General features: G+C 36.1%; 1 pseudogene; it reads right to left on the reverse strand.

Moving 5' to 3' along the window:
- Positions 1-11,026: 11,026 nt before the first annotated feature.
- Positions 11,027-22,691, reverse strand: LOC148295525 (uncharacterized; annotated as a pseudogene).
- Positions 22,692-23,169: the final 478 nt, after the last annotated feature.

Here is a 23,169-nt window from a genome sequence, read left to right on the forward strand (position 1 = left end):
ATAAGAGAATGTCACCGAATATCACGTAAATTACAACAACAACACAAAACTTTGAATCATTAATACTACACTTCTAATGTTATTTTTTGTACGATTATGAATATACATATAAAAGAATTTTCAGGTGAGGATGTTCCAAAGTATAAAAGGATCAATTCATTGAATCCTTGACTACTCTATCCATTACAAAACTATGGCTTCCTCATTTTTACTTTTAATGTTATATTTGCACTTTTAAAGTGTATGAAATAAAATGTAACATGTTTTTATTTGGAATCTTCTTTAAAAAGACATGATATGTGTATCTTCTGTTTGTTCTAATTGTGCACATGCCCTCTAGAATTGCATCATGGTCATGCAATTACATGTTTGAAATGCAAACACTGAGTGTCTGTGTGCAAATAGCAATTCCATGAATGAAAGGATGGTGTTTGAAAGGTAAAAATCACATTTAAATGGTAACGTACCAAATGAACGTCTCCATTACCATATAAACGCAATCCCTGGGTTTGTTGAGTAAAGAGACACGTTTGTGGGTAAAGGTAGTGAAAAAGGTCATTTTACCATTTAAACGTGCACTTTACTTAGCGAATGCAAAGATAGTGTTTGGAAGATAAAAATCACGTTGAAATGGTAAAGTACCAAACGAACGCCTCCATTATCATATAAACGCCACCCTTGCATTTGCTGAGTAAAGAGACACATTTGTGGGTAAATATAGTGAAAACAACAATTTTTGTATTTAAAAGCACTTTACTCCGCGAATGCAAAGATGCTGTTTATAAGGTAAAAATCACATTTAATTGGTAAATTACCAAATGAACGCCTCAATTACCACATAAACGCCACCCCTGCGTTTCCTGAGTAAAGAAACACGTTTGTGGGGTAAAGGTCGTAAAAAATACAATTTTACCATTTAAATGTGCATTTTACTCGACCAACGCAAGAATGATGTTTGCAAGGTAAAAAACACGTTCAAATGGTAAATTACAAAGGGGATTTGATTTGAGAGTTTAGGAATTTAGAAAATAAATCTCCTTGATTTGTTAGGTTAACTCACGTCAACATAAATAACCATATACTGCTATCAGATAAAGATAAGAGAGAAATCAAATTTTATTGCTTGTTACTAAGCTACAACAAAGATCCTTTTAGGGATGCAATTTTTATTAGTACAACATAGATCCGATAGTGGTATTGAGTACCAATTTACAATACCTAGTACTACATACTAATTCTCGATATCGGACAATCTTTTCTCCCTTGCATGATTACTTCCCAAAGTCCAAAGTCCTCCAAGCATGCCCCATTTTTAAACCCCATATTGTTGTGGACCGCGGCGAATGGTTCAGTGATACTAGTGCCGGCGAATGGTTCAGTGATACTAGTGCCATAATTTTCATCAAAACATTGCCCTACTGGTTCATGAAAGAAACAATCCATCAATGACGATCCATTGCTTGATATTGCAGATATCAATGGAGGCTCGAAATCACCAGCAAGATGATTACCAAATGAACTAACATGATCTTGGCCGCCTGCAGCTTTTGAGTCATTTGACATTAAGATGCTTTCCCAGGCTCTCAATATGTCGAGGCATTGTGGTGTGTTTTGTCCAAATAATTGATCAGTCGGCCCAAAGTCCTTATTATGACCTAATAATATTGATGAGGTAGCAGAAATATCATTATTGTTATAAGGATGATTAGCTTGTTTGTGTAAATCTGAATCTCTCACAAATCTGGCTTCTGCTTGAAGCCTGGCACTTTCCCACTGAGCTATATGGTTGAGATTTGAGCCGGTCTTTGGGTCATCAGTTGAACCATTGGCGGAGCCAAAGATGGTAGTCTTAGGCCTGTGGGTTACAGGGTCATAGCCTTTCAAGGCCAGTCGTTTCTTGAGACGAGAGTGCCAGTAGTTCTTGATCTCATTGTCTGTTCTCTTTGGTAAGTGCGCAGCAATAGCCGACCACCTAGCTCATATACATGGAACACAATATCGGAATCATAATTAGAGTGAGTTTTTTTATAATAAAAATATAGAAGTGTAAATGTAAAATGAGAGAATTCAGAATTCTTGGATGAGACATGAGACTACTATCTAAAATGGATATATGCGTACAAATCAAAATATTGCATGTGATGTACTTACCTGTTGCCTAAAAGAGCATGAAGTTGAATGATGGTTTGGTCTTCCTGCAAACTGAAATTTCCCCTCTTAATATCAGGTCGTAGGTAGTTTCTCCATCGTAGCCTGCAGCTCTTGCCGCATCTTTGAAGACCTATTATCATTATATATGTTTTATTTATTTATTTATTTTTAAAACAGACCAAGTTCAAAAAAAATCCTAGTCTTAACATTTATTGACGTGTCCAAATATGAGCTAACAAATATGTTACCCAAAACTCCCATAAAAAGAAATATATGTTACCCAAAACAGGCTGAGAAATTGTAATTGATTGGAAAGCTATGAAAGAAGAGTTCGTTATAGAAATTGACCAGCTTTCTGAGGCAAGGAAAGCCAATTTCCATGACCGTGTTTTTGAACGAAAGCTAAGAGCTTTTGGTCCTCTGCTGGAGTCCATGGACCTTTCTTCATGCCGGACGACGCAACACAGTCATGAGTAGACTTTCCCATGGTCTCTCTAAAAGAGCAGTTAAGAAGAGAAAGAACAAAGGAACTTCAATGGGTACAAGTGAGAAGATTGAGAGTGATAAGATAGGCACAGACTACCCCAAATAATGTTAATTTATACTGGGACTAAAATAATGTTAATTTATACTGGGACCGAAAGAATGATCACTATTTTATACTGGGACTAAAATAATGTTAATTTAGTACATTGTATGGCACCAACTTTCAGATATGCATTAACTATCAGAATCTTCAGTTGTCGGTCACACTGGACCACCGCCCTTCTTCCTCGCCTTTGTCAGACTTCAGGTGCCGCACTTCTTCTAGATACGTCTTTCTATCTTGTCAATGGGTAAATCTAGTTTAATCTAATTAAGGTACAATTAGATCTGGGTTTTGTTCTTCGTGTGTAATTCATAATTCAAATATATCTTCTTAATTATCTTCTTCGCTCTAATTCATTATTCAAAAATTATCTGGACCCCCTCTGATATCTTAAGTCTTTTTCAGTCTCTCATGTAGACGACAGCCGTACTTCTGCTCCATCAAGGAAGGTACCACCGTATACTGTAAACCTGTACCTATATATATAAAGCAAAAGGAAGAGAATGGTGAAACATTCAAAATACCAGAAAATGCCCTTAGTTAATACAAACATTAAGAATTAAAATTATTAATTAAATGAGAATAATATGGTAAATTCACACTTTTCATATTTAAAAAATTAAAATTAAAAGAAAAATCAGATAATGGATCCTATTTTTATGGAGCATAACTATCCATTATCTTTTTTAATCCTAAAATAAATTTATTTATTTATTTTTAAAAAAAGCCTCTTGCAGGCGCGGAAGCGCGTGCAGAGAGGCTAGTTTAATTTAAGAATCAGAATTTACTTTCTTAATTTTGTGTTGGAGAAAACCGAATGGATATATCAAAACTCTTTAATTGGTGGAAATCCCAGATTGTTTCTCATACAAACATTACTCTTTTTCTATTTTTCCTTTTTCCCAAAAGGATGTAAAAATTATGCGGATTGAGCCGATATGGCACAGCTCGTATATTTGAGCCATGTCGGAATAAGGTAATTAGGCTCAATGGGCTGTCCGGTTTAAAACTCATTTATTAAATTACATTTATTTTTTTAAAATAATAATACATAATATTATTATATTTATATATTAAATTCAAATCTATTTGTTTCTCTAATAATAATATGTATTAAAATTGATTGTTTTCTTTAAACCAACCCTGTCTTCTTCTTTCTCTGAAAAACCTGTTCTCCTTGAAACTTTTCTTCTGAAAACAAGTCACCTACATCCACAAATTATTTAATATAACGTATTGCCAATTAAACTCTCCTCTTCCCCACACTCTGTATCTCTCCCTCTCTCACTCTTCACCTCAATATTTCCATTCGGGTTTCCAGAATCCGCATTAAAAAATTTCTTCTTCATCATCAGCTATATTGCAATTTACATGTTTCTTCTTCTTTCCTTGTAATCATATTTAATTTTTTAGTTTATTAATTAATTACAATTAGTATCGTGAAAGGAAATTGGAGACTCCATTAGTATGAAATCCATCTGCATGCGCATATGCAACTTCTGTATGGTATTCGATTAGCAATTAGATATTTACTTGATTTACGTTGGTTCGTAATAAGAAAAAGAAAGATGGGGACATTGTGTATTTTTTTTCTGAACTAATATGCATTTCAATTTCATTCATCAATCTAATCATTCTAAGATCACAAAAAGTTTGTCATCAAAATTTGAACTGAGGGAGAGAGAAGAGAGAGAGGGGTAGGAAAGAAATTAAAAAGGGGAAGAGAATGTCGGGATGTGTGCTGGGTTGTGGGGCCTTATTATTATTATTTTTTTATTTTCAAATAAAAGTTAACTGAGATTAACCTTGTAACATATGTCAAGTTTTAAAAATGATGGTGAACATACACATTTAGTTAATTTGATGAACAAAAATACTCTCGCTAAAAAAGATAGACGGAGGCATCAGTCACTTAATTATGTCCTTCCTGAATTTAATTTTACATCAGCATTCGTATATTTGTATTATTTTATTGGGAACAAAGCCCAACAACAGAACTAATCTCCATTCACTCATGATGATGTATAATAGTTTGAAAATGAAAATAATCATGAGCAAATATATGTTGAGGATTGATACGTGTTACGGACTGATAGTGGCTCTAATGTGGACGTCTGTATTTTGTTAAACTACATTTTGTCCACAAATTAGGCTATGTCTTAGGGGATTTGGCCTGATAAATGCACGTTTAATTATTTATAAAAAAAATAAAAAATAAAAAGCAGTGGGTATATTTCAATTCTTATTAAAATCAGTTCTTACCATTCAATTTCTTCAGGTGAACATTTCATTATTGGTCATTATTTTCTACCCAAAACTATAGATGCAGTACCCTTCATTAACGTTTTTCATATATGAAACAGATCCTACTGTCTGTTGGTGGAGTTTCAGCTACTTTCTTTGTCCTCCAGCTGGAAAAGGACTTGGCATCAAAGTCGTCTTTTTCAATTTGTGTTTGTAGATAGGCAAAGTAGTCCTTCAAAGTAGTTTTTTGTGTGTGGACAAATGACATAATTAACTACCTACCACACATCGGACATAGCATATGATGTTGAAAGGTGCATTTAAACACCTTTTAGGGTTAGGGGAATTCCAACCAAGGGCGGAACCACACTAAGGGCTAGGGTGGACTGTAGCCCAGTGTGGTTTTTAAAGAAATAAAAAATAAAAAATCTATATATTTAACTTATTTTCAATATTAGCTCAGTCAGTGGCGCTGTACAGATTACTTTTATTTATTTTTATATTACTCCATTTACTTAAGTTTACAATGTAAATAAGGAAGTACCCCCCATTTGGATTCAAATAAAAATACTAGAAAATCAAATTCCCACCAAATCAAAATATGAAAAATCGGTTTTAGTGCAAAATACGATTTAGGCTAAAAATGATGGCTCATTAAGTCAATATATACTTCATACTAAAATCCCATAAAATCAAGTTTTCATATTTGATGTGTGAGGAATAAAAGCCGCCAAAAATTATCTTGAGAAAATGATTATTTCGAAAACCCAATTTTCATACTTAGTCAATATTTTTACATAAAACAACTTTTCATATATGATATGAATGCATGAAGGAACCTAAGGTCAATTTAGGTAAAAAGCCTTAGATGTTCAATCCATTATGGTGTTAAACCCTATTTGGTTTATGTTAAAACTTATTGAAAATTAGTCTATGGAGCTATGAACTAGCTTGGTTTATATGATTTAATGTTTGCTTTTATTTCTAGAAAGACTATAGAAATTGTAAGTACCAAAAATAATAATAATTAAATTTTAAGCTAATAACTTTAGCTAGCCCACCCATTAAAAAATTCCTGGTTCCGCCCTTAATTCCAACTGTTGTATAATTGCACTAATTTTGGTTTTTCAACAGTATGCTACACGAACTTCAAAACATGTTGTCTTACCCTGCTTTTGACAATTAAAATCCTAATAAATGGCTGTCCTTGACCTCTGATGGTTGCCCTAGGTAACGACACCCAGTTGAGAGCCCTAGCTAGCAGCTTTAGCTTAATCTAATCTCTGCCTTGGGTTATAATCACCTCCTTTGAAGTCCTTTATAGTAGACATTTGACGGGCACAATCTAAAAGTATTTTGGGTTTGATGCTGGAACAACAACACTAGTTTTTTCTTCTGAAGTTCGTGTATCAGTGTTCAGTGAAGCACCGATACTTGATGATTTAGGCCCAAAAGGATTTGGTCGTGTCCCTTTTATGTATCTCAGAACTTGATTTAGAATTAGATAGTTGACATAAGCGTGGGAGAATAGCACTATATATACCTAGTTTATAATAGTCTTTTGCTTACTTTTGTGTGTGATTTTATATGAGATGATTCACCGCAGTATAACTAAAACTCCTTAAGAAGATAGGCTTTTCTACCACACGGAGCAGGTATTGCTTAGATGTGAACCTTGCGGACATCTGTATAACTATATATACCTCGTTGGTTTCATTGAGTAGGACATCTGTATTCAACTTTCTGTTGTACTATAAATCTGGATGACAACTCGTTCAGAATAAATAATAAGATTGAATCCAACAACATAAGTCTTTTCGTTTAGCCTTATGTTATCTTGTTTGAAAGTAAAACATGAGGAATTGAAAACTTCATTCTTCAAAATCAATGTATGTTCTACCTGCATGCCTAGTATGCTATTGTATTTCTCGTATTGATTAGGTTCCATGCCTTATGAGGAAAGGGGAGTCGGCGAGCTTGTTGTAGTCGGTCCTAAAAGGAGAGCCCGGTTTCTGCATTACAAAACTTCCTCTTGTTTAATTGGGATTAATTTTGTGAAAAAGTATTTAGCAGTTGAGAGTCAAGGTCTGCGAGTTGTGATTCCTAGTGAACTCTGTCTCCCTAAGGACAAGAAACTAGGTAAATTGGCATGCTCTTTGCTAAGCTTTGAATGAAAATAGGGCCAGGATAATCTGGTTTTTGATGGTTAACCATAGATTTTCATAAATATTTGAGATCTATAAGAGACGAACCTCTGCTACTTTCTAACCATTGGGCAAAGAGTATTTCTGGTTGAAATATTTTCTTGCCTATATCATACCCAAGATTGACCATTTAAATAGGAACTTGGTTCTCTAACACCTTTTATGTTATTCATAAAATTAAATTAGAAAATTGTTTTAAGTTGAATTTGAAATCCTTTATGCTTTGATTTGCTGATAATTCCTATTTTTTTCCGTTCCGTCATATGTGTATATGTTTACTTTAAACAAAGATGCATATGTTTGTTAAAATAAGAGAAGAGGTGAAAATTGATGCATTTTATTTTTGCGCTATATAAAGTGTTCAGCTATATAGGAAACCAACGTTTGCACTGACTGTAATTTTGGGGGAAGACAAAAAGGGCCATTGTCCTAGCAATAAGTTCAGATCATATAATTTAAATTTAAATACTGCACGCTTTATCTTCATTCTTGAAAGTATCAAAATCCCAATATATTCTTGTCTTGGTTAATTCCAGAAATCTCCCCTTGGTTATATTCTTGTATCTCTTGAAAGTATCAAAATAAATTTGCGAACTTATGAAATCAGACCTAAATGGTCTTAAAACATAGAGAAGCAATATCCACAAGTTCCTCTCCCCTCTTTCTCTCCTCTCTCTCTTGCATGTACATGCGTTCTGTATATATGCATGTCTACGTTAAAAAAAATAAAGACAGCCCTTTGCATGAGGCTCCTGTAATGTCGGGTTTGACTTTGAGGAGAGCAAGATGTATGCAGCCATACCCCTATTTTTGTAGAGGCTGTTTCCGGAACTCGAACCCACGACCATCTGGTTTCTTGGGCAAGCCATTCTGTTTCCTCCAATGTATGTATTGCCTCTAACATTTGAATATGAAAGAAATTAATAAAACAAATGGATTTCAAATAACTCCTTGGGGTCATTTCAAATGTATTACATTTTGTTATTTCAAATATATTGAATCTAATATTTCTAGTTTTCTTTTAGTAGATTTAGCCTTTTTGTCAAATCAAAATCATTTCTTTCAAATATACCTTCATCCCAATGGAGCCAAAGTTTTATTTATTTATTTGTTATATATATCCAAAATGACCCTAAGAGAAAAGAATTATACATCCCAAACATACATCAAATGTGTACATTGCATATAAAAGTGTTTTTATTCTTGATAAATAAAATAGTAAATTGAGCTTAGACCCATAACATTCATTTGTAATCACTTACAACCCTTTTCTTTATTTTTCTATTTAAAATACCCAATTTTTTCAAGTAAAACCCGCTGACTAGGATCCAAGTAAGTAAGTTACCTAATCTAGCTTAAAATATGATTTATTCTATTTTTCGAATTCCAAAACTACCCGTATTTACAAGTTAATGTGTTATGTGGAGGTGTACCTACACGTTGAATTTGGAAAGATCTTCAAATTGTTGTAATGGATGTAGGAATTAATTTAGAAACTTATTTGAAATTAAATATTAAATTCAACATTAACATATTAATAACGTTTTGGTTTATTTTATGACAAAAAAAAATGTTTTGGTTTATTTAATAAATTTTTGTTGTTTTCCTTTTATGAATTATACTACTAGTAATCTATTTTATTATAATTTTATGAATAATAGTGTACATTCTAATTATGTTGAAAAATATTTTGATAATCTATTTATTGTTTGTTTTATGAAAAACATGTTTTTTAAATGAACCTATTTTTTCTCTAAATAATGTACCTATTTTTTTTCTCTAAATTATGTACCCTTTTTTCTCTGAATAAAGTACCTATTATTTGTTTTATGAAAAACAATTTTTTTGAATGAACCTATTTTCTCTCTCCAAATAATGTACCTATTTTTTTTCCTCTAATAATATACCTAGTAAAACTATGTACGTATTTTTTTAAATGAACCTATTTTTCCTCTCCAAATAATGTACCTATACACATTTATAGGTATATTGTAAAATAATTTACCTATGGGTAAATAATGTACCTATATTTTCTATAAATTATTGTGTACCTATTTTTAATTTATGAAAAATGTACGGAAATTTCAATTACAAAGTAACTGATTTTGTTTTGTTTTTTTTTTTTTATAAAAAAAATTTGGTAGATAATATACCTATATTTTATTTAAATAATATATTTATATTTATATTTATATTTTTTATAGGTACATTATTGGATATGTAATTTACAAATATTTTTTTTGGTTTGCAATTTTAGGGGGCGGTATGTGAGAGGGAATGACAACCAAAAGAAATGGGGTGATTGATATGCTATTAATAGGGAGTGCTAATTACAATTATGACAATTAATGAAATGCTTGAAATAAATTATAAATAAAATATGAAGTTTGGTGGCAACGATGTAAAAATATAGGAATACTACGACCTCTTATATCCTACTGGTCATTTAAATTTGAAATTGGGTTTTACACATAGATTTATAGAGTGATGGGTATATGTCTAGGAAATAGAAAATGTAGGGATTTATATTGGACAAGCCCTAAATAAAACTGTTATTTATGATAAACATTGTCTGTACCAGTTCAAATTTTCTCATACACCTGGTACTTAGTCGATATTTTAATCTTGACTACTATAGATTAGCATCCGGTACTTAGTCGATATTTATGATAAGGTTATCCGTTAACATTTATATTGATTGTGTGTCCAAATATATAAGTTAACAAAAATCTAAGAAGTATGTAATGCAATTATCTGTCAAATTGTAATTGATTGGACACCTATGAAAGATGAGTAGAAATCAGTAATATATAGAACTTTACCAGCTTTCTGGGGCAAGGATTGCCATTTTCTATTACCGTGTTTTTGAACGAAAGCTAGGAGCTTTTGGCTCTTCTGGAGTCCATGAACCATTATTCTTCATGCCGGATGACAACGCAACACAGTGAGTAGACTTTCCCATGTCTCTCTAAAAGAGTAGACGGGTTTGATACGTGAAGTATTTGTTTGAGCTTAAATCAGTAAAAGCATTAGGGATAAGATGTATAGTTGTACATGGTCAAAGTAGAAATAAAGAAGGCACAAAGACAATGTGGTGATTTTCTGGTTGTCTTTTTCAATTTTTGTAATAGTTGTACATAATCATAGTAGTCCTTTAAATAGAGTTCTTAGGTGACATGCACTTTATTTGTGTGTGGACAAATGACATACACTTGATCAATTCATGTGCAACATAATTAACTACCTACCACACATGGGACATAGCATAGGATGTTGAAACTGACCAAAACTTAATGGGGAACTGTGGATCAGCTAATAGTTATAGCTCCAATCCATTGTTGTTTCACCGGAAAAAACAAAAAACAAAAACCCTAAACTTGAAATGCATCGTACGTATGTTCTCTTTTTTTTAGGATGGATGTCTGACAAGACACATAATGTTTTTTATTCGAAAAATGCAGTGATTATTATTAATTGCCATAAACTGGGCAGTTTCGATTTGATGATACTTTGGAGTACACTTTGAAGTATCGATATTCGACAAAAAAACTTTCACGCAGCAGCGCCCCCTCAACTGATTCGATGTGTTGTTTCAGCCTGTGGTTAAAATGAGGGCAAAATGATTTACTGCCAAGATTTTTAAAGACAAAGTTCAACTTGTTGAATGAGCACCTGAGCGACCATTCAAAACCATCTAGAGACAACAAGACAAGAACTCACAGATTTTGGAGGAATTGAACTTTTGAGTGGAAGGTGGTATTCTAATTCCTTGAGAACTAGCCCATGAGAAATTCTTTTTATTTATTTATATATTTTAAATATCCATTATATCCTAAGCTCATTCGTTCAATTCCTCCTAACCCAATTACAAATTAGTAAACGTGCATTAAATGAATGAGATTTAAAGTTCTAAAATTTATAAATAATGCAACTTTAATTGCACTTACAACTCTTTCATCATTTTCATCAACATCTAGGTCTGGATCAAGGAACTGTCTCATATTTCCCTTTTCCAACAGATTAAAGGCATAATTAAGAAGGAAAGTGGCCTTTCGCGGAACTGCCCCTGGATCAAAATTCCTCTTTCCGCCAATGATCTCAAGGAAGACCATCACATAACTGTATACATCACTCTTCTCTGATATGGCGTAATTGGTGATCCATTCTGGTGCAAGGTACCCTCTTGTGCCCCTCAACGTCGTATGTACACTGCTTTCCTCCCGGTTCATTAGCGTGGACAAACCAAAATCTGAAACTTTGGCAACAAAATTGTCATCAAGAAGAACATTTTCAGGTTTTATATCACAATGGACAATCTTTTCTTCACACTCTTCATGGACATAAGCCAACCCCTTTGCTGTCCCCAATGCAATACTGAATCTTGTATTCCAAGTTGGCTAGTATGCAGACATGAGCTTAGTCAAGTTGGCTAAAGAGGATGTGCTCCCTACTTTGCACCCGAGTTTGTATACCATTCTCCGTAATTTAAATTGAATTAAAGTAGAATATCGCTTGTCATGTTAAGACCTACATTCACCATTGTTTCTACAAGATACTTCTAGACGGCCTCACTCCTCAATCAGATTGGGTTAATATTTAAAGAGTATTGTTACTCTTACCACATTTGTATACCACATTCTCATACCACCTTATGTGGCACATGAAGTGGACATTCACATCAATTAAAAAGTGTCAATAAATCATAAAAGAAAAGTAAATGTTAAATTAATTTTAATTGATGTGGTTGTCCACCTCATCTGCCACATAAAGTGGTATGAGAATGTGATATATAAATGTGGTAAGAGTAGCATTATTCATATTTAAATATATTAAGATCATCACATCACTAATAAAGAAATACATCCAACAACCTAATGGCCTTCAGGTAATACTTTTTGTTTCTAAGCTTTCTTCTTATTTCAAAGGGCACTGCTCCTTTTGTGACCTTTTTATTCATACAATGATAACTATATACTACCCTAATTTAGAGTGATTAGGATCAAACTCAAGTGTAAGGGCCGAGTGCACTCCTTTTACGACTTTTGGCTGGCAAGAGAAAATGGAATAGGCACCCAAAAGCTACCAAATCAAGTTTATCATTTATGTGGCTTAGTGTAAAAGTATCAGTGATATTACGCACTTATTGAATTCATAAAATAGTTTGAGTGCTGCCATTTTCACCCACCTGTCCTATTTTCCCACCCATATCAGTGATATAACTAGTCACAATTAATAGTGAGTAGTAAGCAAAAACCATTGACTACTCATTCAAATGTCACCAAAATCTATTTGTTGCTTTAAAAATGTGACTATTTTCTTCCTTTTTTGCAGTGAACTTTTAATGCTATATCCTATATATGTATGCTGCGCTTGTATCCATGGTGAATTTATTTACTGGCTAAAAAGTTACCGCTTATATGATCAGAACAACTTCAAAATTAATCAAAGGAACAACAAATTAAGCCTGAAGAGGAAAAAACCAAAGCAAAGCACTGAACAATATTAAACCATAATGGATCATATATATTTATATATGTAATTCAATTACAAGTTACAACAACATTCATCCAATCCAAGGAATGACCAACTTCAAAGGAACATCGAACCAATTAAGCAAAGGTTTTCATCAATTAGTCGGCACCTCAAAGCGGCAAACAGGACAGTAGTGACTTTGTCTGAGCCAGTTTACTATGCACTCGCCAAGAAACACATGAGAGCATGGCATGCAAGCGACAGTTGTTCTCATGAGAGCATATCCACAAGTTCCTCTCCCCTCTTTCTCTCCTCACTACTAGATTTTAGTATTTGCACGACGAAGCCATTTTGGTCGCGCAAAGTACATTTGTGTCGCACAAATAGTAGTGCGACAGAAGGTTCGTCGCGCAAAGATCATCAAGAATGACTTTGCGCGACGAACATATTCAATTAGTCACACAAACGGAGCGACGGTAAACCTTCGTTGCACCAAAAGTCGCGGGACGGTGAGATTTTTCGTCGGTCAAATTTTTGCGCGACGAAAATACGTTCGTTGCACAAACACAGCGCGAGGAATAATCTTCGTTGCGCAGATATAGTGGGACGAGAGAATATTCGTGTCTCAAATATTTGCGCGACGAAACACAGTCGTTGTAAGAACACGGCGCGAGGACTGCTCTTCGTCGCGTAGGTATGGCAGGACGAGAGAATTCGTGACTCAAATATTTGCGCGACGAAACATATTTGTCGCAGTTACTTAGCGAGACAAAAAGTTTCGTCGCGCAAAATAGAATAAATTCTTTAAAATTTATTTTTACGGTTTTGTATTTTCAAAAAAGGAAATTTGCGCGTCGCGCAAAAATAAATATATTATAATTAATTTAAAATTAAATTTAATTATTTTGGTAACAAAAATAAATTTGGTTTTTATTTTATTTTATAATAAAATGAAATTGCAATAAAAAAAGGTAATGAAGAGAAATATGTAAAATGTTATAACAGAATATATTTAGTACAATAGAAATATTTAAAATGTAATTAAGAATGTTAAAATCTAATCAAACAACCATCCAAGATCTACATTGTCGTCTGGCAAATGCGGCTCGGAGGTCTGGACATTGTTGACAGGGGGAGAGGTGTGGTGGCCATGCTCGGAGGTCGACGGGGGAGGAAAAGGCGGGATTGAAATGCCGAAGTGAGCGAGGGACTGTAGAAGATGTGACAAATGACCCTTGAGCTCAGCCACCTCAGTCTTCAAAGTAGTCACCTCTTCGTTTGACTCCGATGATTCACGAGGTCTAGGTGGCCGCTGCCTGGCATTCCCCATCCCTCGACAATATGTCCCTGGGCGCCTCCCGAGAGTCTGATCCAAGGTTTCAGTCAGGATTTGAAACCCTGCATCTGCAGGAGGAACCACGAACTCCAGCGGCGTATCGGGAGGAAGCTGGGAGGCGGACTCCTAAAGAACCAACTGGCTCCTCTCAATCATCGTCGTTTGTTGAACATAACATAAAATATGAATTAAAACATTCATATAATAACCATAAAAACTTGAACGCTTACATAATAATTAAAATTAAAGGCTACTTACATGAAGGGACTCCGCCAACTCATTCCCAGGTCGAGCATAAACGTCACCAAAGACGTCAATCTCTGGGAATTTGGAACCACCCCCCCCCCCCCCCCCCCTTAAATTGAGCAAGAGAAGAAAAATGTTAGTACAAAAAAAAACAAATTAATATTAATGACATATTAAAAAATAGAGTAATGCTATTTAGACACACAACATTGACCACCTTAATTGACCACCTTATGTGGCAACTGATGTGTCATGCCATGTCAATTAATGAATGTTGCCATGAGGCAACTTACTAAGAACACTAGGGTTTTTTAATTTGTTTTTTAATTGACATGGCGACATTCATTAATTGACTTGGCATGACACATCAATTGCCACATAAGGTGGTAAGCTAAAGTAGTCAATGTTGTGTGTCTAAATAGCATTACTCTAAAAAATAAATAAAAACGACTTTATTATTACCTGGCGCAGCGCCTCCATCCTATAGGAGAAGGGCTTGGAACCTGAATGGTGGAGAAGAGTCTTCCTCTGCCTATTGCCCTTATTTGCTTTGGCCTTCTTCTGTTACACAAAAAATAAAACGTATTAGTTGAAAGTGAAATGAAATATAAAAAATTAAATACACATTAGTAAGAAATATGTAATAAGTTTCAATTTAATATAAAAAAAATACCACATAATCGGCCTCTTGAAAATGACCGCAGAGCCACTGCCAACTATCCTCCAGGCCCTCAAGCTCCTTCGGGCAACCCTCTTCAAGAGCAACCTGCGGATCATCATATGCCTGAAAATGGTGATGCAGGTCGCTCTTCCACTGCTTGTGCCTGTCAGCAAAGAGTATGTTGATGTACGCCAACAACTCATCGCCGACGTTCTCTAAATTGTAGTTTGTCTAAAATAAATTCATTACATACATTAAGTATTAGAAATAAAATTTCAAGGGAAAAACAATTAAAATGTATAGAATACATACCGACAACTGTCCGAACACCTCCATCCGCATCGGATCAGGCATGACCTTCCAGGACTTCCATTTGATTGGGCAATAAGTCCGAACGACGGATCCAATGTCATGGGCCAACGAGCTGTGCTGGTCAGCCGTTGGTCCAGCCCGATGTCGCGCGTCGTATGCGATGTTTATACTACTGTTGGTTACCCGGGTGACTTTGGCCGTCCTCAACTAGCGACAGGGTTCTCGGGTGTTCTTCTTGGCTGCAAAGAAATATAAAATTAACGTTAAATAACAAATCCTACTAAAATTCTTGGTCCAAAACAACTGGAGTTGAAGGAAAATCTTTACTTGGTTGTGACCCCGACGCACTAGAAGCAGATGGCGACGTGGTGTCGGTCGTGCTAGGAGGGCGGTGACGCCGCCTGGCACTAACTGGTTGCGCCACTGATGACTCTGAGGACATCGACGCACGGGAGACGTGGGGAGCGACTGGCATGTCGTGCGACTGTGCTGGAGCAGTGGGAGCTGACACCGTAGTTTGGGGAGCTAAACTATGTGGAGTCATCACCATCTTACGACGTCTGATAAGGTCTGACATCTGCACAACTGATAAGGTCTTACAATTAAAAACATCCTTGGCTAAAATTATTTTTTTTTAAAAAAAAAAACCTCAAAACCTAATCAACAACAAATTCAATATTTTAAAAACAAACAGAAACATGTATTCTTTATATGGCAAAAAAACAGAAGCACATTTTTGAAAGCAAACAAAACAGAAACATGTATGATATTACAAAAAACAGAAGCACATAATAAAGAAAAATCAAATTGCTGCCCAATTTTGAAAGAGTCGGTATGTGATCAAAATACAAAATTTGGTTAGTAGCACATAGTTTAAAGCCCCCGAAAAGTAATCAAAATACAAAAAACAGCAGCAGATGCTCCAATCAAATCTGAAATCTAACAGCAATACACCTAAAAATTCACAAATCCAACACCACAATGCAATTTCAACACCTCTAATCAAATCTGAAATCAAAAATACAAATCCAATACAAAAACAAAATTGAAACATAGGATTCCTAACCAACCATCAGACTAAGCAGCAATTTAAACACTTAAAAAATAAATATAGAAATTGAAACAGCAAAACAAATATACAATTCCAAACTTAATCCACAAATTTCAGAAACAAAAATTCACAATTGAAAATATTAATCGGGGATAGAGTTGAGAATTTTACCGAGTGGGTTTCGAGGGAGACCGGAGAGCACGCAAGTCCGGCGGTGGCGAGCGAGAGAGAGAGTGGGGGGCCGTCGTCTGACAGGGATGAGCAGAGACGGAGGAGGCGACAGATTGAGAGGGGACGGAGGAGAGAGGGACAGAGAGGGATGCAAGGCGAGTTTTGTTGAGAGGGACTGAGAGGGATGAGTCGGGACGGAGGAGACTAAGAGGGATGAGTGGGGACGGAGGAGAGACAACGGTACGGAGGAGCCAGGGACTGCGAGGGATGAGAGGGGTCCGACAAGAGAGGGACTGAGAGGGATGAGTGGGGACGGAGGAGAGAGGGATGAGATAGAGGGGATGAAGGAGAGAGAGTGGCTGCGAGTTAGGGTTCGAATCGGAGAGAGAAGGGGCTGCGACTTAGGGTTGGAGATTGAGAGAGGTTGAAGATAGAACAAAAATGCGCGTTTTTTGCACAAAATGTTTGTGATCTTACGCGACGAACACGACATCGGTCGCACAAAGTTAAAATATTGTACTTTGCGCGATGGAGGAAATAAATGGCGTCACGCAAGGAATTTTAAATTCGCGAGATGGGAACCGCCCAAAATTTGAGGACTTCCGCGACGAAACAAATAAATCGTCGCGCAAAATAAACCGTGAACCCTAAACCCTAAACCCTAAATCCTGAGACTTACATTGCGCGACGGAAATTTTCCATGCGTCGCGCGATAGTTGAATGCGCGGCGAAATTGACATATATTCGTCGCGCAAGTTGTGTTTAAATTTTCAAAATGTTAACAATATCAAAGCATGGAAATGTTAGTGAATATATTGTTTTAATGGGGCTATGCATTGTACGATACTAGTTTCACCGATCCAACCGTCAAACTTGTTTCTTTATACTTAGAGATCGTACACGCCAAAAATTGAAGAAAATATACATTCATAGATGATGTTACGGGACCAAAATTTTCGACGGTTATAAACTAAAAATCACGATTTAACGGTTTTTTAAACTCCGATTTTGATAAATTTTTACGGGTGCACTCCTTTACTGTATATGAATATAATGATTGAATTGGATCATCATTTAAAAATATTTACACTAGTGCATACAACAAACTTGTATGTTCTATTTAACAAACATATACAAAAACTCTTCATTTTTTTGAATATATTGTTTTGATGTGGTGTTGCATTCTACAAAACTAGTGTCAACGATCCAACCAGCAGACTTGTTCGTTTATACTTAGAGATCGTACACGCCAAAAATTGGAAAAAATATACAATCATACATGTTGTAACGGGACCAAAATTTTCGACGATTATAAACGAAAAATCACAATTTAACGGTTAATTTAACTCCAAATTTGATGATTCTTTGAGCTCTACACACCTTGACCCCATATGAATACAATAACTGAATTTGATGTTCATTTAAAAATACTTATCATGTAATGAAGAGTACGTCGCGCAAAGTGAAACAGAAAATAATAAAGAATTTATATTGATTAATTTTTAAATGACGTTGTGCGACGAGGCCGTCTTATTCGTTGCGCAAATTATATTAGCGCGACGACATAATGTGTCTTCGTCGCGTATAGAGGGTTTATATTATTTGGCGAAAATTGCAAATTTTTTGGAGAAAAATCCTTGAGCGACGACACTATATTATTCGTCGCGCAAGGATGATTCTTATTATTTCGCAATAATTGCGGATTTTTTCAAAGAAATCTAATCCGCGACGAGGCTAGCTTATTCGTCGCGTAAGATACCGAAGATGTTTTTTGCGCGACCAGGGTATCGCATTCGTCGCGCAATCTTAACTTTTCCCACATAATCTCCTAATTTTGTAAAATAATGGAAATAATTGTAACTAAATGCATTTTCAAATGTAATTGACTGAAATATACATTCTAGCAAGCTCATCACAGGTTTAAGCTGTGTTTTAAAGTTGCAAATGAAGTAAACTACAGATTTCCCTCAACTTTAAAACACATCACAACGCTGTTGATCTTCAAGTCTTGAACCATGACTTCTCTTCGTAGGGAAGTTGATAACCCTGCATAAAGGTATGAATGATGAGCTTATCTAAATTTATTGAAAAGCTTATGATTTACATGGCAAAATTCAAATTAAGGCATGGGAATAAATAGAAATTAAGGCATGGGAATAAATGGAGCTTATGGTGAGCTTGTCTAAATTTATCGAAAGTTTCTTGCTAGACGAATGTTATACTCGTCGCGCAAAATATGTATACGCGACGCCATACCATTATTCGTCGCGCAAGGGTCATTTCTGTGACTTCAATTTTTTTCATATTTGTTACCTGCGCGACGAAGACTTCCGTCCCGCAAATATTCCTCTTGCGACGCCATGATTGTTTTCGCCGCGCAAAGGTGATTTTCTATTATTTCAACATTTTTTTTGTGAATGGAGATTTAAGGAAGCTCAAATGTTTTTAGGATAAATAACTAAAATTAGATAAATTGAAGCTCAAATGTACAAAGCAATTGCAATAGGAAGGAGACAAATTTGGTTATATTCTCTTTCACCCGAGGTGATAATAACCCTATCTTATTTATGTGTATTAAGACAAGAATACTTCTCTCTTTTTGTAGTACAACTCAAGTACATGAGCATTGATAGGCCTTTTGAAGTAAACCATTGGCAAGAGCATTGAGATTCTTTCTCAATTTGAGATGTATATGATGAAATTGGGAAGATGTGCAAAAATTAATGGACAAATCAACTTAGTTGACGGATTGTACGTATGCAAGGATGTTTGAATTCTTTTTTCATTTGGATTGCAACTTTTCAGACACGAGATTCATTTGTACTTTTTTAAAAATTTGCATTTACGCCATAATTAAATGTAAAAGAATTTAATTTAAAAAGTATGAATGACTTAATTTCATTGCATTTCTCCACGTACATATATAATTGGAAATTAGATATAACAAGTACATATATTCAAAAAAAGCAGAGTTGCCAATATATTTACATTAACATAATTACATTACAAAAAATTACATTTACTAAAACATAGTAAGTCACAAATAAATTGCATTGTGCATCATCTGAACTATAATAACCTTCGTTATTATCGCTATCATCACTTTCAGTCTCCCAATCATCCGCCTCATCCTCCTCCTCCTCCTCCTCCTCCTCCATAACTACATCATCGTCGTTGTTCGGGCCCACTGCAGCATCGTATCTAGGAAGATCACCGAGGTCAATTGTAATTGACTGAATCGGTATTTCTCTTGAAGACACTCCTTCAAGCTGAAACGGTTCCTGAACAAGATTTGTATTGCGAAATGTTTCTGCATCATTTTCCATGCAAGATTCTGACCTTTGGTCAGCGACGTGGACGTCAGATGGGTCTAGTTCTGGTATAGCATATACGTTCCTGTGATCCATCTGCTGAACAACTTTCCACCCGCTCCCTGCTTTAGGGTCATCTAGATAGACAATTTGTTTTGCCATGTTTGCCAAAATGTATGGGTCGTCATCATACCAAGTTCTTTTCATGTTCACAGATAGTAACCCTTGATCGATTTTAACACTTCCTTGCCTATTCGGGTTCGTATCAAACCATCGACACTTAAACATGATCACTTGGTATCGGTCTTTGTATAGCAATTGCACGACAGTTGTGAGTTTGCCATAGAAATCAATGTCCGTACTTTCGCCTCCACCTGGAACATGGACACCGCTGTTTTGCGTACACAACTTGTCATCTCGTGCAGTCCCCAAAAACTTGACGCTGTTAACATGGCAACCCGAGAACAATTCAGCCCGAAGTGGGCCGAATGCCAAGTTATATAACTCTTCACTGTACGTGGGGGAATTCTCTGATTTCAACTTATTCACCTAATATTATACAAAAACATTTACAAGTTAGGTTATAAAAATTAAATACTACAATAATATGTGAATTACAAAACACTTATAACTTACATATTCCAAAAACCATTTTGGAAACAATTCACGGTGTTTCTTGGAATACAAATGCGATGGATATTCTCGCTTCATCATCTCTTCATGCTCATCTAAGTATGTCATTATCTCATCACAATTGTTCAATACGAACCAATGAGCTACCTCCATGTCATTTCTGGAAAACGACTCTCCTCGTACAGGATCTCCAAAGGGTCGTGCGCTTTGGGTAAAAACAGAAAGCTGCTCATTTCTCACACCACATTCATTATTGCGCCGAGGTCGATTGAAAGCCATGTCCACATCCTTTAAATACATTCCACAGAAAGTAAGCGCCTCATATTGAACCCAAGCCTCTACAATTGATCCTTCGGGCTTCGCTCTGTTGCGTACGCTTTTTTTAAACTCTCCGAGAAGCCTGCCAAATTAAAACGAAAAGATGCAAATTAGCAAGTAGAAAGCATGGGATAAAGAAGCAACAACAGAAATGATGATGATTATATACCTTTCTATTGGATACATCTAGCGATAGTTGACGGGACCAGCAAGCAATGCCTCTTTTGGCAAGTGAATCATCACGTGAATCATACTTGTGAAGAAAGCTGGAGGGAATATCATCTCAAACTTGCATAGGACTTGGACAATGTCATGGCGCAACTGATCAATGTCTGTCTTTCGCAACGTTTTTGCCGTCAGTTGGGAAAAAAATCTGGACAACAATATGATTAGCTTCACTACATCTTCCGGCAATAGGTTTCGAATCCCTATAGGAAGTAGGCGTTGCATAAACACATGACCGTCATGGCTCTTGAGTCCAGTAAATTTACCCCCGTCAACATTCACGCAACGTGTGATATTAGAAGCATATCCGTCAGGAAACTTTACAGACGATACAAACTGTAGAAACTCTTTTCTGTCATTCAGTTTCATGGAAAAAAATGCAAGATCTCTTATAGCTTTATCACTGCCCCTTTTAAGCCATAAACCACTTTGTATGCCCATTCTTTCCAAATCAAGACGAGCTTTTATCGTGTCTTTTGTCTTCTCCTTGATATCTAGAATTGTTCTCATCAATGTGTCAAACACATTTTTCTCAACATGCATAACGTCGAGATTGTGCCTCAATTTTAGTTTCGACCAATATGGGAGCTCAAAAAACATAGACTTGTGCGTCCAGTTCATATGTGTAGCAGGTCTGGTCCGACTAACTGTTTTCCCGAATGGAGCAAAATCCAAACGGTTAAGCTGTTCCAAGATCTGATCACCGGATGATTCTCTAGGTCTTGCGCGACGCTCTTTGTTCCCATCGAACTCTTTATCATTTTCCCGCCATTCGTGGTCCCATGGCAACCATCTTCGATGCCCAAGGTAACACACTTTTTCAGCGTGCCAACAAGAAGTTACATCTTCCTTGCATACAGGGCATGCCATATAACCCTTTGTGCTCCAACCCAAGACCATTGCATATGCAGGAAAATCATTCACAGTCCACATAACTGCCGCCCGCAAAGTGAACATCTTCCCAATGGATTTATCGTACGTGCGCACACCGTTTGTCCATAAATCCTTGAGCTCATCAACCAACGGCCTTAAGTACACATCGATTGACCTGCCAAGATCCTCATTTATCAAAACAGTCATCATCATATACTCTCTTTTTATGCATTTCCAAGGCGGCAAATTATATGGGAATACGAAAATCGGCCAAGTGCTGTGGTTTTGGTTTAGAACTCGGGGAAGTCCCAACCTAACATTTCGGGGATCAACAGCAAACTCGGGGAACGTTCGATCGAACTCTTTCCATGCCTCCCCATCTGCAGGATGCCGCATCACATCGTCGTCTACCCGTTTTTCCTTATGCCATCTCATGTCTGTGGCAGTATGCGTCGACATATACAACCGCTGCAATCTTAGTTTCAGGGGCAGATAACGCATGACATTTTGTGGAACCTTAATCATTCTATTCTAAGACGTCTATTTGAACCTCGACTAATTGCATATAGTGCATGTATCCAATGTTTCATACTCTTTATAGAATAAAATGCAATTATTTTTGCAAGCGTGGATTTTTTCATAACCCAATCCAAGACCACTCAACATCTTTTGCGCCTGTCTGTGGTCTTTCGGCAAACAATTGTCCGTCGGAAGCATTCTCTTGAAAACTCCCAAAAAGTAATCGAAACACAGGTTCGACATACGATACTTTATTTCTTCGTGCATTAGCTCCACAATGGCCGTCAGAACGGAAAAGCTCTCGCACCCCGGATATAACTCTTGATTGGCATTTCTTAACAGTTCTGCATACTGTTCGAACTCTGCACTATCCATTGGTGTAGGCACGTCATCTTCCCCTTCCTGATTGCTGCTGGTCGATGCAAATGGAAAAGCATCATGTATAATATCCATGACTTGTTCATTAGGATCCACAATAGGTTCAACATTGTCCACTCTTGTGGCCCTTGAAGACGAACCAATATCTAATTGTTCCCCGTGATGGTTCCAAGTGCTGTATGTCTCAATCATTCCATTCCTTACTAAATGAAATCGAACAGTTTTAATTGTCTCCCACAACATGTTGTTACACCTCCTACAAGGACACCGGATTCTAGTTGCACCCGGGTTGTGTGACTGTGCAAAGTGAATAAAGTCCTCGATTCCATTCAAGTATTCGTCTGTGCACCTGTTAGGGTTCTGTATCCACCTTCTGCTCATAATTCCTGGAACCACAATCACAATACAACAATCATGTTGTATTCTTACAAAATCATAACGTGACCTTATGCCTCCGGTAAGGGCCTTATCCCAT

The sequence above is a fragment of the Prunus avium genome, chromosome 3 (genome assembly GCF_965620075.1).
Source record: "Prunus avium chromosome 3, drPruAviu1.hap1.1, whole genome shotgun sequence".
NCBI lineage: Eukaryota > Viridiplantae > Streptophyta > Magnoliopsida > Rosales > Rosaceae > Prunus > Prunus avium.